At 36.3% G+C, this 19,180-nt stretch overlaps 1 protein-coding gene and 2 long non-coding RNA genes across 3 annotated transcripts in view; all 3 read left to right on the top strand.

Annotated features, from left to right (window-relative positions):
- The window catches only part of LOC114293359 (uncharacterized), a 104,289-nt gene that overhangs the window by 43,108 nt on the left and 42,001 nt on the right, over positions 1–19,180 (top strand). The gene's annotated exons all lie outside the window — the stretch shown is intronic.
- LOC114301223 (uncharacterized) lies at positions 7,126–10,896 on the top strand. The gene is made up of 2 exons (XR_014337588.1): positions 7,126–7,387; positions 9,676–10,896. It is a non-coding gene; the product is annotated as an uncharacterized LOC114301223 (long non-coding RNA).
- On the top strand, positions 11,065–13,806 carry LOC114301520 (uncharacterized). The gene is made up of 2 exons (XR_014337587.1): positions 11,065–13,166; positions 13,278–13,806. It is a non-coding gene; the product is annotated as an uncharacterized LOC114301520 (long non-coding RNA).

Raw genomic sequence — 19,180 nt, 5'->3', positions numbered from 1 at the left:
TTAAGAAATAGGCTTCTTCCTCTTTAGGATGGAACTGACATTTTGCACATTGCCTCTGCAACTCAGTGCTTTCATTTTCCATCTCTGGCTAGTAATACCCTTGCCTTTACATCCAACGGTATAGACTAATATCTTCATCTCCATAGGACTTAACATGGATATGCTTAAGTTTGTAAGTTGCTTCTTGTCTACCAACATACCTTGCCAGCAGGTTGTTGGGACCGCGAAAATATAACTCTCCTCTAAATAGTAGAAATAATGTAAGTTCTGGTGGTCTAATTGTTCCCTGGCCTGTTTTCAACTACTGGATTATATCTACTTTCCATCCCTCAGCATCTTGCTCTGTATGTTCTTCGGCTAACACTGCTTGTGTTGTTCTTTTCTCAATGGCGATGGCTATACTATCATTTGGTATATCCATCTTTGCCCCTAGTGTAGCCAAGGCATCAGGAAACGGTTGTGTGTTTAAGGGGTATGCTGGATTTGGATATCCTCAAACTGAGTGAGCAACCTTTGAACTATGGTACGATATGGGGCCAACCGAGGCTCCTTTAAGGAGAAATCACCCATTGCTTGCTTGACAACTAGCTTGGAGTCACTCCAAATTTTCAACTTGCAGAGGCTTTTTTTTTTAGTAGCAATTAGACCCAGTATCAAGGCCTCATATTCGGCCTCATTGTTTGAACATTCAAAGTCAAGCTTATATGATAGATGAAACACCTCTCCTTCTTGACTGGTTAGTGTTATGCCAACTCCACTTTTCCTAGCTCCAGAAGCTCTATCAAATTTTAAGTCCCAATAAGTCTCAACTGCAGCTGCTAAGACATGGAACTCACCTAGTAAAGGTACCTTTGCAAGTTCATGTTCACCAGATGGGAATTGTGCTAGTAAGTCTGCGAGTGCTTGGCTCTTAATAGCCATGAGAGTAACATAAGTGATGTCATATTCTACTAGAGCCAAAATTCATCTTGTCATTCTTCCGGTCAGAGCAGGCTTGCTCAGTAAGTAGCGGACTAGATCACTCTTGGTCACAACCTGGATCGGGTGTACGAAAAAAATAGTGGCGCAACTTTTATGCGGTGAAGATTAAGGCTAAGGAATGCCTCTCAATTGGGGTATACCGTGATTCGACACCGTTGACTTTGTGGCTGATATAATAGACCGGCTTCTCAACGCCGTCTATGTCTTGGACAAGTAGAGCTCCAATAGACCGAGGTGTAGAGGTAAGGTACAGTAGTAGAGGCAAGGTACAGTAGTAGAGGCTTTTCAGGTTGTGGGGCAATCATTGTAAGTGGAGAGGTAAGTGCCTGCTTCACCATATCAAATGCTTGTTGGTGTTCTTGCAACCATTCAAACTTGTAATTCCCTTTCAGCAGTGTTCCAAAGGAAAAGGTTATCGCAGCTAGGGCTGGGATGAACCTTTTAAGGTATGACACTTTGCCTAGGAATTTCTTCAAGGCTTTTTGAGAGTGTGGCAGTGACATCTCCATGATTGACTTGATCTTATCCCTATCTACTTCAATCCCCCGTTGGTGTACCAAAAAGCTAGGGAACTTGCCTGCAGTAACTCCAAAGGCACACTTGAGAGGGTTCATCTTTAAGCAGAACTTTCAACAACGCTGAAAAAAAAAAATTTCCAAGTTGCAGAGGTGCCGATTTGCTTCGGTAGACTTTACCACTAGATCATCTACATACACTTCCACTTCATAATGTAACATGTCATGGAACACTGCAGTCATAGCCCATTGATAGGTTGCCCCCGCATTTTCAAACCTAAGGGCATCACTGTATAGAAAAAATTTCCCAAGGGCATTTTGAAAGCTGTCTTTTCTGCATCTTCTAGTGCCATTTTGATCTGGTTATAACCACTGTACTTGTCCATGAAGGAGAACATCTGATGGCCCGCGATAGAATCAACAAGTGCGTCAACATGGGGCAATGGAAACTTTTCTTTTGGGTAGGTCTGCCATCAAGGAAAGCACGCTTGAACTCCACATCATTGATGTAAGTTATGACAAAAAGGGGACAGTTATGAGGAAACGGGTATACTCTGTCTATCTCTGAAAAGGTAATGGCCCCATAATCTTCCTGGATACGCTTAGGCACATACTCCTTAGCCTCAGCAACTTCAGTATGGTGCACTTCAGAGATGTTGATGAGGGCCTTTGTTGATTCCAACCTAGCGGCTTAGCTCAGCCCCAGCTGGTTAAAGAAGGTACGAAACTTGATAGAATTTTGCAAGGCTTGAGCATGAGTATCCTCTGCAAATTTTGCCTCCGCAGGTACTATTTCAAGGAGCTGGCTAGTTGCGATTTCTTCTAACTCATCATAGTAGGACGCCATGTGCACTTGATCGCACACAAGCCCAAGATAGCCAATCATGTGTACATTATTCCCCTTCTCCTTGTGATTAGGATAGATGGTCCTTCCTTATATCATGGTTACCTGCATCTTTGAACTTCAACTCATTTGCGTCAACTTTCTTCTTAAAGATAATTTTCAAAGTCCAACAGTCCCTAGTAGGGTGTCTGGTGGCTCTATGATAGATACAATAATCTGGGCTTTCTTTGTCCTTTTTGGTTAGAGGGACATCAACTGGAGGCAAAGTAAGTTCACTATCGGCTACCCATTCTTTAACCAAGGCCTTAACATTCTTCCGAGAGGATGACTCCTCCCCTTGTGAGCGGCTCCCTCCTGGAGAGGTTACCGTAGCAACTCTGCTACTGCAGGAATAGCGGTGACTGTTGTGAGATCTATGGAGAGGGCCAGTGGTACTGAGGTTCCTAGCTGCCTCAACCAAGGCTGAAAAGGTAGGCAGATTATGGCTCACCAAGAAAATTTTGTAGTCACGTGTGGCACCTCCCACACATATGCTAACTAAGTGGGGCTCAACCACTGGTTCATGACAGTCAATAACCTTATCCTAGAATCATTTGACATAGTCTAGAATATTCACATTCCTTTTGGACATCTCACTCGAGCGTGACGGTTGTAACTTTCTCTTGGACTTGGAAGAACTTCGTATGGAACTTGTTCACCATCTCCTCCCAACTCTTGATCGAGTTGAGGGCCAAGTTCACATACCAGCTATAAGCCTTTTTGGTAATTGATTTGGAGAACTCCCGAAGGTGCAGAAAATGGTCACTACTATGGACACCGAGAGTTTCAATGAACCTCACCACATGTTCTCTGGCATTGCCTTGCTTCCCATCAAACTTGATAAACTTGGGTACTATATACCCAGTTGGATATGGCATAACCAATATCTCCTGAGAGTATGGAGGCTTCATATCTAGGTCGAGGAGAGATAGTAGTTGCTTATTGCTACGCTCTTGCTCGAACATAGCTTGTACATTGGCTAGAGTAACAAAGTGAGTGGGCTGGAATGGTCCAGTCTGCTCCTGGGTAGCTGAATCAGTAATTATACCATTCTCCTGGGGTACCATCGGAGGCACCTCAATAGGAGCCTGATTCTTGGGGAACATGTTTGGGACTGTTACAGGCGAATGTGCCTATGTTGGAGCTGGTCTGGATGCCATGGCCATAATAGCCTCAATGAGAGTTTGCAAAGCTGCCATGATCTCCCTCTGCATATCCTGGAGTGACTGGACTAGACCGCCTTAACCACAACACTGTGGTCATAGTCCTCAACATGTACTACTCTGTCATTAGAAGAGCCTTGCTGTCGTGGGGGTTGCTGAACTTCATAATCTGCCATTTTTTCCAGTGAAGTGTGTAAACCACTGTGGGTATGAACCATTAACAAAGCAGCCTTGACAACTGAGTCTCCAGAAATGTAAAGGGGGTTCAAGGTTATAAAGGCGATTAGAGAGGCAAAACTATGCTAATGGTCCAACAATGGTGGAATGGCTGGACGATGAGCAATAGCAACTGTCTAGGGAGTTGGAGAGTGAGTAGTTGGGTGAGGGTGAAGCAGGTAGCTCAAGAAAAAGACAATGATAGTGCACAAATGGGCAACATCTCCCCCCAAATCCCCCAAAATTGTGTTCTCTTAGGCTGGGAAGTGGGTCATATTTATAGACTTTTTCTTGGTACCAAGAGGACACCAAGTGGCCAAATAGATAGATGACATGTGTCCCAGAGGGTCACATGGAATATTCTGCCTTGAGCCACCAGGCTGAAGGTGCCATGTGTCTTCCTGCATGTACTGTGTACTATCTATTTGCCTCCGCAACTACCTTTTTTGAGCCTCAATAAGTGTAGTTGCGATGGGAGTATTTGGCGCTGCAACTCCCTTTTGAGCCTCAGCAAGTGCAGTTACGGCGGGAGTGTTTGCCATTGTGCTTGCCTTCTCAGCTCGAATCTCAACAAGTGCACTTGCAACGGTAAACCTTGCTGCTACACTTGCCTTCTTAGTTCTATTTGGCCAGTACATACATTCTCAGGACTCCATAGCCTGCTATCAGCCATGTTCGTGTTCACCTCAGCGAAGCCTTCACCCTTAACCACCTAACCATAAACTCCCCAGTTTCCCAGGGTGAAGGCCATAGCCAAGCCTGCTATCAGCCATGTTGTGTCTTAGTACCAAGCCCAAGGGGGCTTCCTTAGTCCTGTTTGTGCGACTAAGGCAGGTTCATGACCTGGGTAATGGAAATGGAGTCCCTTACACTCGGGCTACCCTGCCCCCATCTTTGCGAGGTCTCCGCGGTATACTGGTATCTCTAGGCCTACTATCAGCTCCAACCAGTAAGCCTTGCGGTTTGCTATCAACGCCGAGCTAAAAATTACTTTGGGGGCCTGTTATCAATGCCAAGTATTAGCCTCTACTTATGAAGGGGAAGCTTCTCCCAAAGGCTGTTATCATATTGGCGGGTGTTCCCTCCGCAACTTGGCCGTCATAAGTGTCGCCTCTGCAACTTAGTTGCGTCGGCTTTCTCTTTCCTTCAATAACTTCAAATGGCAGTGGAATCGACAATACTTGGAATGACAGCGCTGAGACAAAGTGCCTCCACAACTTGGTCCTCGCAAGTGTCGCCTTTGCCACTTAGTTGCGTCGGCTTTCTCTTTCCTTCAGCAACTTTAGATAGCGGCAGAACCGACATTATTGTGAATGGTGGCACTGAGGCAAAGTGCCTCTACAACTTGGCTGTCGCAAGTGTTGCCTATGCAACTTCACTTCAGAGAAGCCTCCACCCTTAGCCACCTAACCGCAAACTCCCAGCTTCCCAGGGCGAAGGCCATAGCCAAGCCTGTTGTGCCTTAGTACCAAGCCCAAGGGGGCTTCCTTAGTCCTGTCTGTGCGACTAAGGTAGGTTCATGACCTGGGTAATGGAAAGGGAGTCCCTTACACTCGGGTTACCCTACTCCTATCTTTACGGGGTCACCGCAGTATACTGGTATCTCTGAGCCTGCTATCAGCTCTAACCAGTAAGCCTTGGAACCTGCCATCAGCGCCAAGCTAGTAAACTTCGGGGCCTGCTATCAGTGCCGAGCTAAAAATGACTTTGAGGGTCTGCTATCAGCGCTAAGTATTAGCCTCTACTTATGGAAGGGAAGCTTCTCCCAAAGGCTGCTATCACCTTAGCAGGGTGTTTCCTTCGTAACTTGGTCGTTGTAAGTGTCGCCTCTACAACTTAATTGCGTCGGCTTTCTCTTTCCCTTATAAACTTCAGATGGCGACGAAACCGACAATACTTGGAATGGCAATGCTATCAACAATACTTGAAATGGTGGCACTGAGACAAAGTGCCTCCGCAACTTGGCCGTTGCAAGTGTCACCTCTGCAACTTAGTTGCGTTAGCTTTCTCTTTCCCTCAGCAATTTCAGATAGCGGCGGAATCGACAATATTGTAAATGGCGGCGCTGAGGTAAAGTGCCTCTACAACTTGGTCGTCGCAAGTGTTGCCTCTGCAACTTCACTTAGGCATTTTCCTTTGTGGAGTCTGTTTGGACCCTTGGCGAATCAGACTTGTTTCAGCCCACTGTTGGCGTACTTCCCTTGGGCTTTAGCCCATGCTCCTTTAATCTTTCCTAATCATCTAATATAGGCGACCTCCGTACTTAGGTCCATACTTAATTTGGACTTTAATTTCTTACCCTCTGCAGAGTTCAGGACCCATGCATAGTTTTATAATAGCAATTCTTCTAAAGGATTAGGATGGTTACAATAAGAGGATGTTATGAGTCAATAAGCCTGCTAATGCTCCTGGAAATATTTCTTATATCGCCTACTTTTTTGTGATTCTTAATTAAAAGATATAGGTTTGGTGGTAGTCGCGCCCCCCCTGGAGCGCCCGGCCGGTCCTAAATTTGTCAGCATTGCTTGCCATAAAGAGTTTTTCAATTATTCTGCAAGAATATTCACAGCTTTTAATCGTTGAATATGCAGTATTGCTTGCCATAAAGAGTTTTTCAATTATTCTGAAAAAATATTCACAGCTTTTCATCGTTGAATATGCAGTTCAACTCCTAATTTAATATTGGTTAAGATTTAATTGGTGTTTCTTTGCAAAGCATCTAGCCATTGCTTAAGATCAAAGTATTAGTGCATATAAGTGTAATGGAGTAATATCTTTGTTTTAACGTTGCACTCATCACATTACAGAAGAACATTTCAACTCTTCCCATCAACCGCATTGCAGAGACAATGTGCTCTTTAATTTCTCCTTTGGGACATTTTCATTCACCCACTACCTAATCCCTTTCTACTCTTCCATAGTATTCTCTAACCCCGGCGTTGATCGAGATAGAGATGGTGGTGCGATGATTGGATAAAGTGGTATATTATTAGGCTTCGTTTGGGAGCAGGCTTTTTTAGTAACTGTTTGACTTTTTAGCTAAAACATGATGTAAAAAAAACTAGTATGTTTGGGATGACTTTTTATTTTTTTACGAAAAGAAGTGCAAAAAGTAAAGAAATATGAGAATCTTTGACTTTTTGATATAAGTTGTTGACTTTTTGATTTTTTAGTGACTTTTTGGCCCCGTTTGGTAAAACTTAAAATCAGCTTATTTCAGCTTTCGACTTAATTTAAGCTATTTGGTTATGTTTAGTGCAACTTAATTAATTAAATTATAACTTTTTTGAAGCTATTTTCAGCTCATTTCTGAAGTTGCTCGGAGCATGCTTATGGACTTATAGCTTAAGCGCACAGCTGTTCATGGGTCACGAAATGACTAAAATGTCCCTCCAAAATTTCAATAATTACAGAATTGCCACTATATAAACCCTCTTGTTGCCCTAGCCCGCTCCTCTCCTCATACTCCTCTTCTCAGTTCCTCTCTTGGCGACACTGAAAACCATCCTCCACAGTAGCCGATCGAGCTCTTCCACATCTCCAACACAGCCGATCGAACTCCTCAACATCTCCAAGATCAGCCGATCGAACTCCTTCCGTCCTCGTTTCCGTTGATCTGCACCAAAAAGGTGAGAGTTCATGCCTCTTTGTTTGTGATATATATATATATATATATATGTATACACACATGGAGTTGGGGTTTACAGACCAGATCACACTCCATTCCTCTCTTCGCTTTCTTCTTCTTCTCCGATTTGCATAATCTTTAGTGCATCTATTGGGTTAATTAATAATTATAATCTTCAGTGCATCTATTGGGATGATTGAACTTAAGATCGATAGTTTGCATATATTGTGTCAATTCATTTAATTGGCAATAGTGTGATCTACTGGGTTAATTAATAATTATTAATATTAAAGTATTGATCTGTTCCCCTGTGGAATCTTTTGTTCCAGAATGAAAATCAAAGATGTTACATGCTGGTTGTAAATCTTAAAACAAAATTTAAATCTCACATATTGAGACGAAAAAAAGGAAAAACAAAAATAATTTTTTGGGCATCTTACCTAGAATTCCTTAGGTTTCATCTCATAAAGTTTTTCACTTTCTCTCAAATTCTTACAGCATTATGTATTTAAAAGATTAATGCTAGACTACTACTTGTAAGAGTAAACTACAATAAAACAAACTGCCAAGACTACTTTAGCACTAGAGTTAGTAATATAATTGTACCCCGCAAGTTGCCTAGCAATCCAGAATCACAAAATTAATTATTTTTTGATATACCAAAAATAAAAATAAAAATATCATTAATGGTACAAACATAACAAAGCATAAGTAAAACTATACTAATAATATTTTAGCTTAAAACTGCTACAAAATTGAAATTGATCCAAAACTGATTATGCAACAACTCCTCTGTTATGCCCATAAATAATTTCAATCTGTCTCCTTTTGGTTCCCATTCTTTGCATCAGGTTTTTTCTACATGAGTTGTTGATTATAATCTAGTTTTATGATCATTTATGGTAAAGATTAACATATCTGAAAATAGTATTGATGAGTTTGATGAGTTCAAATGTAACTATTGTTGTGAAGTTTGATGAATTTGTTACTATTGTTGTGAAGTTTGTCCAACCTTCACTATTTTTGTTACTTTTTTTACTATTGAGTTTGCTTTATGGTAAACATTAACATATCTGAAAATAGTATTGTTACTATTGAGACTTTGTGAACTGAAACTGTGCAATGAGCATTGGGAATTGTTGAAACTGAAACTGTGTAATGAACCTTCACTATTTTTGTTACTATAACTTGGCTAATTCGAGAAGACTATGTGACGCATACAAGATGGTTATAATAAAAATGAAATTACAAAACACATTAAAGGTCAATTTTCTTTATTTTTTATTGTCATCTTTAGTGAACTTAATTAAAAGTTAGTGTATTTTTGTTTAATTTTTATTTTTAAGACATTCTAATCTAGAAGGATCTAAAATTAAACAATATCAAAAGAAATTTAAAAATTCACAAATAAGTCATTTAACCATAACTAAAGTAACAAATTTGATCTCTCCAACAATTCGGACAAATTTGAGGAAATTCATATTGTGGCTCCAAACCCTCTCCATTTATATACACGATGAATCTTATATTTACACATGACATATGTTTGTTGGATTCCCAGAATGAAATGGTATTGGTCACTTCAAATTGGTGTAGGAACAAATGGGTGCAAACGAATTGTCATTATGTTAGAAACATTTTATTCAATCAATACTTCGTAAGTGCAATGTATTTACAATTAGCTTACCAATGAGGATTTGGATTCAATTTTTCCTAATTAATGTAGAGGCATGTCATCCTCTAGTAACTATTATTCTAGTGGTGAAAGCTTCGACTTGAGGTATGAGCCTTTGAAATGTGATTGTGGGCTAAAAGCTGCCATAAGGGTTACCGAGTCTGACAAGCCATCTAAAGGGAGACTGTATTTCATTTGTGAGAAGAGAAATAGTCAATTTTGGAGGTGGTGTACCCCAAAATCTGTAACGATGGTAGAGAGGCTAAGAAACGAGAGAATGCTTGATCAAAATCAAAATATGGAGATTGTAAGACTAAAAGTGAAGAACCAAATGCTTGAGAAATCCAATGCTTTGATGAAGCAACTTGTTGTGGGCCTGCTCACGATTTGCATTGTTATGTCAGTTGGATTACTCTTCAAATGATGATAGGTGCCATTTGGAGATACCCGGTGTCTTTGTGCGAATGTAGTTTACCATGAACTATTGTACTAAGCTTTGTAATTGTTGATGTTGACATAGTTGCCATGTATGGTTGTTTTGTATTAATCTAGGTGTTGTAATGCAAGCACTAATGAATGAGTTTGTTTTAAATTTTTTTTTTTTTGTTTCATAGAATGAGTAACCAAGAGGAAACACAATCTCAAAATAGGAAGAACAAGGGAAAATTAAGTCAAGTACCATTCGTTAAAGCTCATTGGGATACAAAATCAAAAGAAATTTTTATTAAGCTTTGTGTTGAGCAAGTCAAGGTTGGACATAGACCTGGGACACACTTAGATAAGGCCGGGTGGGAAAATGTCATATCTAAGTTTAAAAGTATGACTGGAAAAGCATACCAACGAATACAAATGAAAAATCATTGGGATGTGTTGAAAAAAGATTGGCTTTTATGGAATAATCTGTTAAGGGGCGAGACAAGCTTAGGCCGTGATACATTGAATGGACCTATATCTGCATTTGATGAGTGGTGGACTTTGAAATTGGAGGTACGTGAATTGCTTAATGTACATATTTTGTTTGTTTTTAGTTTACATACACCAAATTTTGTTACTTGAAATTGTTACATTTTCTTTTGTAATTGTTGCAGAGGTATCCTGAGGCTGCCAAATTTCGGCGTATGCCGTTGCAATTCGTTGACGACTTAGACATACTATTCTCAGATGCAGCTGCTACAGAAGAATGGGCATACACTCTTAGGTCAGGGGTAATGCCTTAGACTGATGAGACGCCGGAGGAATTTCATACCTTACATGATGCTGAATTTCATGATGATAATGATTTGGAGGTGGTTCATCCTTCCGAGTTAAACAAAAAACGAGCATCAAACACTGATGGTTCATCAACCAAGAGCAAGACAAAGAAGAAATTTACTGGTGCAGCTCTACTGAACAAGACACTTGATCGTATAGTCAATGTGGTTGAGTCATCTTCGGCAACTTCAACACAGACCTCATCAAGATATCCTTCAATTGCAGAATGTTTGACAAAGTTGGAAAGCATCCCTGGTGTGTCCCTAGATGATGAGCTGTATGTATGGGCTGCCATACTGTTCTTACGAGACAAGCGTAGTGTGTGCTTTATGAGTCTTCTAACGGATAAAGTTCGGTTGAGGTTTCTAAAGTTGGAGATTGAAATGGAGAAGACCACCACAGGTTATCGCAGCTAATTGTTTTTCAGATGGACTGTTGTGTTGAACTCATTATTTTTTTTCTTTTATTAATATTTTTGTTGGACTTTGATGGATATTATTGACTATGTTTGACTTTTATTATTAATATTTGACTATGTTGGACTTTGATTAATATTGAAAAATGTTGGACTTTTATTATTAATATTTGGGTAGGTGGCATTTTCATAGTTGAATGGTAGGTGAATGGTTGACTGGTTGAATGTTAGTTCAATGGTTGAAATGTTAGTTGAATAGTTGAATGGTTGGTTTCAAATTTGAATATGAATGATAGGTGAATGGTAAAGATCTTTATATATATGTAGATGTTTTCCAGGTGGTGTTATTATGGTGTTTTCCAGCTGAGCTGAATTTAGAGGTCATTATAGTTTGAATTTCAATCTTTTGCTGCTGTATTTTCAATCTTTTGCTACTGAATTTGGAGGTAACATTTTAGGAAGTTAACATTTTAGCATAGTGTTACTACCAACGTTAATAGTTGGATTGTTGATTAGTAGTTGGTTGATTATTTGTGATTGAAACAAGTTTCAGCATGTGCATTTATAATTTTTGGCTATTGTCTCTTAGTTGGGCTCCACTTTGTTAGAATCATGGTTCTGAGCTATAATGGTAGGACACATCTATATTTCTCAGATTCAACATGTAGTGACTATATTTCTTGTTGAGACTAATCTGTTTATTCTGTAAACCATCATGCACACTATGGTTTATGTCCTTGTTTTTGTAATACTGGAATGCATCCCTGGATATCTCTTTAAAATGGTATCTATTGGTGGAGAAATGAATAAATTAGTGGACAATGTCTGCATCTGCATTCATTTTTTATCATCATTTTTTAGTGGACAATGTCTGTATCTATATCTTATGGATGATTTCAGAGTTGTTTATGCTCTCTCTTTTTAGGTCTTCACATTATACATTTTGTGGTTCTAGGTGTATGGAAACGTGAAAAGAGTTACTAACATTTTACAGCTATAAGGTTGTGAATTATGAACACATTTCCACAAAGTAAACCTTGAATACTTATTGACATTTTACAGCTTGTATATCAAGGGAAATATCTTCTTAATGTTTTCCTTGTTTTAAGCATTTTAGTTGCAGAACCAAACACATATGGCTTATGTTGATGTGTAAAGGTGCTTTTTTCTTCGTTTGTAGTGTTACCCTTAAAAGCCTGGTCAGTGTAGATCAACAAGAAAGGTACTAGCACTTATTCAAGAAAAAACTTGTATGTTGCAAAAGCAGTACTACTATAAACTTGTATGTTGAAAAAATATATATCTCTTTTCTTTGTGAAAAAGCAATACTATTATAATAAAATAATTTAAAAAAACAGAGGCATATTCCTATTCTCCATATGTTTAGTCCAATAAATGAAAGAGCAGTGATTACATAAATACATGTAAGTTTTGTTATAATATGTAAATATGGTACTGCCACGTAAGGAATATGGCCCCCTCTTGATCTCACCCTATTTTTGTTTGAATTGAATAGTAACTAAACCTTTAATTAATTAGGTATTTTAAAGATGAGTAACAGTGATGAAAATCAATGGAATGATGACCATGATGATGAAGATACTGAAGATTAAGGCAACACATCGCAAACCCAACAAAATAATAATATGCTCTTAGCTACAGCGGCTACAGTTGCAGTGACATATGCAACAAATTATTTGATAAAAGAACCATGTAGGACATCTTGTTTAACAGGAGGGATGTGGATGGTAGAATTACAAGAAGGGAATCGGATAAGAATATTTGAAAATTTTTGAATGGAAAGAGAGGTATTTTATCAATTGTGTAATTTGTTACAGACAAAGTGTGGCCTTGAACCACTAGACAAAATGTCTCGGTTCAAGAGCAGGTTGCAATATTTTTGTTTATTGTTGGCGGTGACATTCGAAACAGAAATGTCCAAGAAAGATTTCAACATTCTGGCGAGACTATTTCAAAATAATTCAAGAATGTGTTAAAAACTGTTACAATGATGTCCATTGATTGGGTAGCGCCTCAACCGACTAATGGTGTGCATCCATATATCCGACACAATCGCAAATATTATTCTCATTTCAAGGTAAATAATTAACTACAAGCGCAACTTGGGTGTTACATATAATTAATGTTGGTAGGATATTTCTAATAATCTGTGGCTAAAAATATTTTTATTCACTATTATGTAATAGGATTGTATTGGAGCAATTAACGGAACACACATCAAAGCATATATATCTCCAGATAAGCAAGCTCGTCTAATAGGTAGAAAGGGATATGCGACTCAAAACATAATGGCCGCATGTGACATTGATATGTGTTTCACATTTTGCTTACTAGGATGGGAAGGAAGTGCACACGATACTCGGATCTTCTTAGATGCAATTAGAAATCCTAGTTTTAATTTTTCAAAACCACAAGGAGGTAACTGTTTTATATTTGATTGCTACAATGGATGCACCACACTCACATCTTCATATTTATTTTTACATTTATAATTGCATTCTTTAATTTCATTTTGGAATTTTAAAATAGATGAGTTTTACTTTGTGGATGTTGGTCATCCAAACATGAAAGGATATCTTGCACCTTACAAAGGAGAGAGACACCATCTAGCTCAATTTGAACATGGTCAATCCCCCAAAATGCACAAGAAAAATTCAACCAAGCACATTCATCACTTAGAAGTGTAATAAAAAGAATGTTCGGGGTTTGGAAAACAAGATGTCCGATGATAAAGGATATCCCACCAAACTACAAGTGGCCAACCCAAGTCAAACTTGTTTGTGCAACAATGGCAATTCATAATTTCATCCGACAAAGTAAGTTCCGCGATATTGCATTTGACTCTTATGATAGATTCACGGATTATGTACCTAATGAAGAGGAAGGATATTCGTCTCAACAAGCACGCAATGGAAATGATGTTGCATGTGATGACAACGAGATGGAAGTGAGGAGACATAATATTTGTATGTCAATTTGCAGATGAAATTAGGAGTTCTGTAAATATCTACGAAGTTTTATTTTTCTTGCCTTAATAGTAATTTATTGTATTTTTATTGCAATGACGTTTTTTTATTTCCTTGTCAACTCAATATTATTACATAAAAAATAAAAAATAAAAATTTGAGGTAATGAAATGTACCAAATTAGGTACTAATTAATCAACTTCCATTAATGAAATAACTTTTTCAAAATTTAAAGAGAAGAAAATGACAAAAATTACAAATTTCCTATTCATAAGGGCAAATATAACAATTATACAGCAAAAAGCTATTTTACAACTTATTTCTCAAACACTACTCTGCTACTTAAATTTATAATCCCACAGCTACACCAAACAGGTTACCAACTTATACTCACAGCTATAAGTTATAATCTATTAAGTTATAATCTATAATCACTTTCTCACAGTTCTATCAAACGGGGCATTTGACTTTTAAGCTTTGAAAAAATGAGAAATAAGGAAGGTGAAATAAGAAGGGAAAAAAAATAAAATATTTAACTTCATAAATGTTAATATAAATATTTTCTAGGGAAAAAAAATGTTGCTTTTATGTCATACACATTGTTAGTTGACTGAACCCAATGGAGAAGTCATTTGTTTGTGATTGGAAACTTCAAGATTGGGATGTTATTTTTTAATGTGGCGGGGGGATTTGTATTTTTAATAAATTTTAGAAATGTATATATAATTTATTCTTAAATTAATAATTCATTGCAAGTGGAATAAGGTATATATTGACAACAAAATTGAGAAATTTATGGCAGTGTTTGGCGTACTGGTTGGCGCAAATTAAAGGGTGGATTTGAGGTTAATAGATGTACGTACATATCTGAAATTTAGTCCATGTTCTCACCAAAAATGTGTCAGGGTTTCTCATTATCAAAAAAATAAAAAATAAAAATAATAATAATAATAATTTATGGGCGATGATGGTAAATAAAATAAATATCAGTAATCTTATACTTATTGTCTTTTTTATTTAAAATTTAATTTTGGATAAATTATTTCATTAGTTTCTCTAATTTGAGTAAAATTTTATTTTAGTTTTCATAGTTTTAATTTGAATATTTTGATCATTAGATTTTTAATTTTGTTACAATGTGGTTTATCTATCACTTACTATTATAATTTTTAGGATTTGTTACACTTTATACTCTTAAACTATCATCAAATTGTCTATTTAGTTCCTAAACTATTGATTAAGTCCGTAAAATATATAAATCAAAGTCTATTTAGTCTATAAACTATCAATTGAATCTATTAAGTCGCCAAATATGTAATTCAAACATATTTAGTCCCTAAAAGGATTGCAAAAATAAAATATATACCCATAAGTATTATAAATTAGTAAAAGACCCACCTAATTAAGATTTTATTCTTTAAAAAATCTAAATTTTTTATTTTTTCTTTAAAAAAGTGTTTTATTTCGTTGTGTATTTAAATTAGAATCCGGTTTTGATTTTTCAGTCTTGCTAATAAAATTATATGAGTATTAAACATATTGAAAAACTAAAATTAGATAAATTAAATAATAACACTTAGCTACAAATAATAATAGAATAAAATAATACATTAATTAACTTATAAAATGCATTCAGCAAAAAAACTTAAAGATAATCAATTAGAAATTATAATGAAATCCAATATATATCACTAGATAAAGGCAACCAAGTAGCCTTTATAGAAGATAAGTAAGAAAATATTATATTATCATTACCCTTACAAAGAAAAGAATTGACATCTACAAGTCATAGACAAAATAAAAATTTAAGATTTTTTTGAAGTAAAATTTTAATCTGATAGGGTCTTTTACTAATTTATAATATTTATAGACTTATATTTTATTTTTGTAATTATTTCAGGGACTAAATATGTTTGAATTAAATACTTTGAACATTTAATAGTTTTAATTGATAGTTTAAGGGCTAAATAGACTTTAATTTATGTATTTTAGGGATTAACTAGACTCAATACATAGTTCACGGATTAAATAGATAATTTAATGATAGTTTAGGGATAAAAAGTCTAATAAACTCTAATTTTTAAACGGAAAAAAAATTATGTGCAAAATTAGAAGGTGCAAAATTAATTTTTGCTTATGTTGCTTTTCATCCAAAATATTAACCGTGAATGATGGAGGGACGACATTGAAATAAAACTGAAAACGTATAGTTTAAATTATTCAAATTAAAATTACGAAGATTAAAGTGACATTTCACTTAAATTACTAAAACTAATGATATAATTTATTCTTTAATATTGTTGGTGAAAATATCAGAAAAAATTATATTTTATTAATAAATAATGCAAAGAAAATGAGATACAAATAGATCAGGCTGAGGCACGGATATCTCATTTTCTTTAAGGAGATTAAGCCCACTGCGGTAGAAAGAACTCAAATACCAATGCAACAGTCACAAAACTATGACTTGTCCCTTCCAAGATACAATAGGCCGACTACTTGTTGTATGGTTCAAGTCAACTCTGCACAAGATGGTGAACCCAAAGCTCCACCAAGAAAAACACCCTTCTTTGTTAGTAATCTCTAAAATATAGAAATAGTTGTTGTGTTGGTATAGAAAAGAGTAGATAAGAGGAACTATTTATAGGCCACTAGGACTTTGTAAAATACACCAAAAAATAATAATGACCATAAACCTAGAGAAAATGGAGAGTCTCTAAAAAATTAACCCACCACAAAGTCCATGAACCTAATTAATCTCCATTCATGAATAAGACAAAAGGACACCAAAACAATGAATCTCCATTCATGAATAAGATGAGATTCATGAACATGACAAAAGGAGATTCATGAACAAAATATATATATAAATAAATAAAAGATATTAAAATGGTCCAACAATCCCCCACTTATTTTAATATCAACATGGACAAGAGAGATTACTAAACAAAGATAGACTAGTATGCATCATGAAAGTGTGCTCTGGATTGAACTTTTATTAGTGAAACAACAACCTTTACTCCAGAGTCAGTAATGATCTCAAACTGGAACTATGACTATTTTGGGGAAATAAAGTATTATTGTTCGCACATAATAATTCAAGTGCTGACATGAGCTTTTAATAGCTAACACATTACGGCCTTGTGCTAATCCTAGTTTTCATGAGCATATTGGAGAATAAGCCTTGTTCTCATAGAAAGCGGCCCCACTTTCATGCTCACATGGGTGAAATTTGTCAAGGATGTTCTTATAATTTACACACCCCACTCAAAAAGAGCTACAGAATTTCATTACGAGTATAAAAACTCAATCCCCCAACATTACAGGACAAATGCACTTACATCACACGGATGGATAACAAAATATTACGGAGTGTATTCTTTACAACAACCATATGATTTGTTCTTCCCATTGAACCTAGTTACAGGATCTTTGGTCCCCAGGTTGGGTATCCTCATACATGGTTTATGATTTTATAGGCTTTAAACCCATCCCCCTCGATGTATTTTTGACCCTATCTCTCTCCAAGGCCTTGGTTAACGGATCCAAAGATTATCACAAGATCTTATATAATTCATAGTTATGATGTCATTACTCAAATAGGATCTCACATTACTGTGTTTCCTTCGAATAGGTCTGGATTTACCATTATAAAAACGATTGTTCTCTCTACCAATAGCAGCAATGCTATCACAACGAATTAACACAAGAGAAACTGGTTTTTCCCAAAAAGGGATTTCATGTAACAAATCTCTCAACCAATTCGCTTCCTCACATGCTGAAGCTAATGGTATAAGTTCAATTTCTATAGTAGATTAGCAATTATAGTTCGGTTTTTAAACTTCCAACATATAGCACCACCACCCAAGGTAAAAATAAAACCCGAAGTAGAGAGAGAATCACCTAACAAAATATTCCAATCGAAATCACTATATCCTTCAAGTATCGCAGGAAACCATAATTTTTGGTACCAAATAAATATCTCATAATTCTTCACATGGCTAGCCAATGATCTCGACTTGGCTTGTTAGTAAACTTGCTAAGTACTCTAACAGTATATGCAATGTCAGGTCTAGTACAGTCAGTAGCATATCTCAAACTACCAATCATGCTAGCATATTCCTTTTGATTAATCACTTTTTTTTTTCATTTGTAACAACAGATAAATATACGCTTGCATCAAAAGGAGTAACAACATGTTTACAGTCTAGAAAGTTATATTTCTTTAAAATTTTCTCAACATAATGTGACTGATCAAGAAAAATGCTATTATTAGTCTTGGTAATTTTAATTCCCAAAATTAAATTAGCTTCACCAAAATCTTTCATATCAAAGTGGCTATTAAGCATATTTTTACTCTCATTTATAATATGCAAATTAGAGCCAAAGATAAGTAGATCATCCACATATAGGCTAATAATCACATGTGCATTCTTACAAGTTTTATAATACATGCACTTATCACATTCATTACTCTTATAGCCATTCTCAAGCATGCTGGAATCAAATTTCTCATGCTACTGTTTAGGAGCTTGTTTTAATCCATAAAGGGATTTAGTTAGCTTACACACCTTGCTTTATTAGCCAAACTCCACAAAGCCTTCGGGTTGGTCCATGTAAATCTCCCCATCTAGATCTTCATTTATAAATGCTGTTTTTATATCCATTTGATGAATTTTTAAATCATGAATTGCAATCACTGTTATCAACAGTCTAATGGATGTAACTCTAGTAACCGGAGAAAAAGTATCAAAGAAATCGAGATCAATTTGTTGCTTAAAACCTTTAGCGACAAGCCTCGCTTTATATTTATCCATAGTTCCATCCGGTTTAAATTTTTTTACGAAGGACCCATTTACACCCAATAGTTTTACAACCTGGAGGTAAATCCACTAGCTTCCATGTTTTATTTGAAAGTAGTGAATCTATCTCATCATTTACAGCCTCTCTCCAAAAAATAGCATCAGGTGATGATAAAGTTTCTTACACCATAATAGGTATTTCTTCCACATTATAAAGATAATAGTCAGGGTCAAAATCTTTTTCAACTCTAGCTCGTTTACTCCTTCTTGGTTGGATTTGAGAATTTTCTTATTCTTGAAAAAACTTGAGATAGAGTAGAAGGGGTAGGCATGGATAAAATATTTTCAGAAATTATTTGACCTTCACTATTTCTAGATTTGAAAGGAAATTTATTTTCATGAAAAATAGTATCACCTGATTCAAAAATAATATTATTTTCCGTATAAAAAAATCTATAAGTTGTACTATGCAACGCATACCCAAGAAAAGCACAAGTGGCAGCTCGTTCACCCAATTTAGGTCGTTTAGGATCTGCAAGCCTCACAAAAGCTAAATAACCCCAAATCCTTAAATAACTTAAATTTGGCTTATGCCCCCGCCACAACTCATAAAGTACAATTTTAGTCTTTTTGTGTGGCACTCTATTTATCACATGGCAACTTG

This window comes from Camellia sinensis, chromosome 8 (assembly GCF_055761805.1).
Source record: "Camellia sinensis isolate YWXY chromosome 8, ASM5576180v1, whole genome shotgun sequence".
NCBI lineage: Eukaryota > Viridiplantae > Streptophyta > Magnoliopsida > Ericales > Theaceae > Camellia > Camellia sinensis.
The sequence above is the reverse complement of the archived record's forward strand: the minus strand, read 5'-3'. Positions and strand labels throughout refer to the sequence as shown.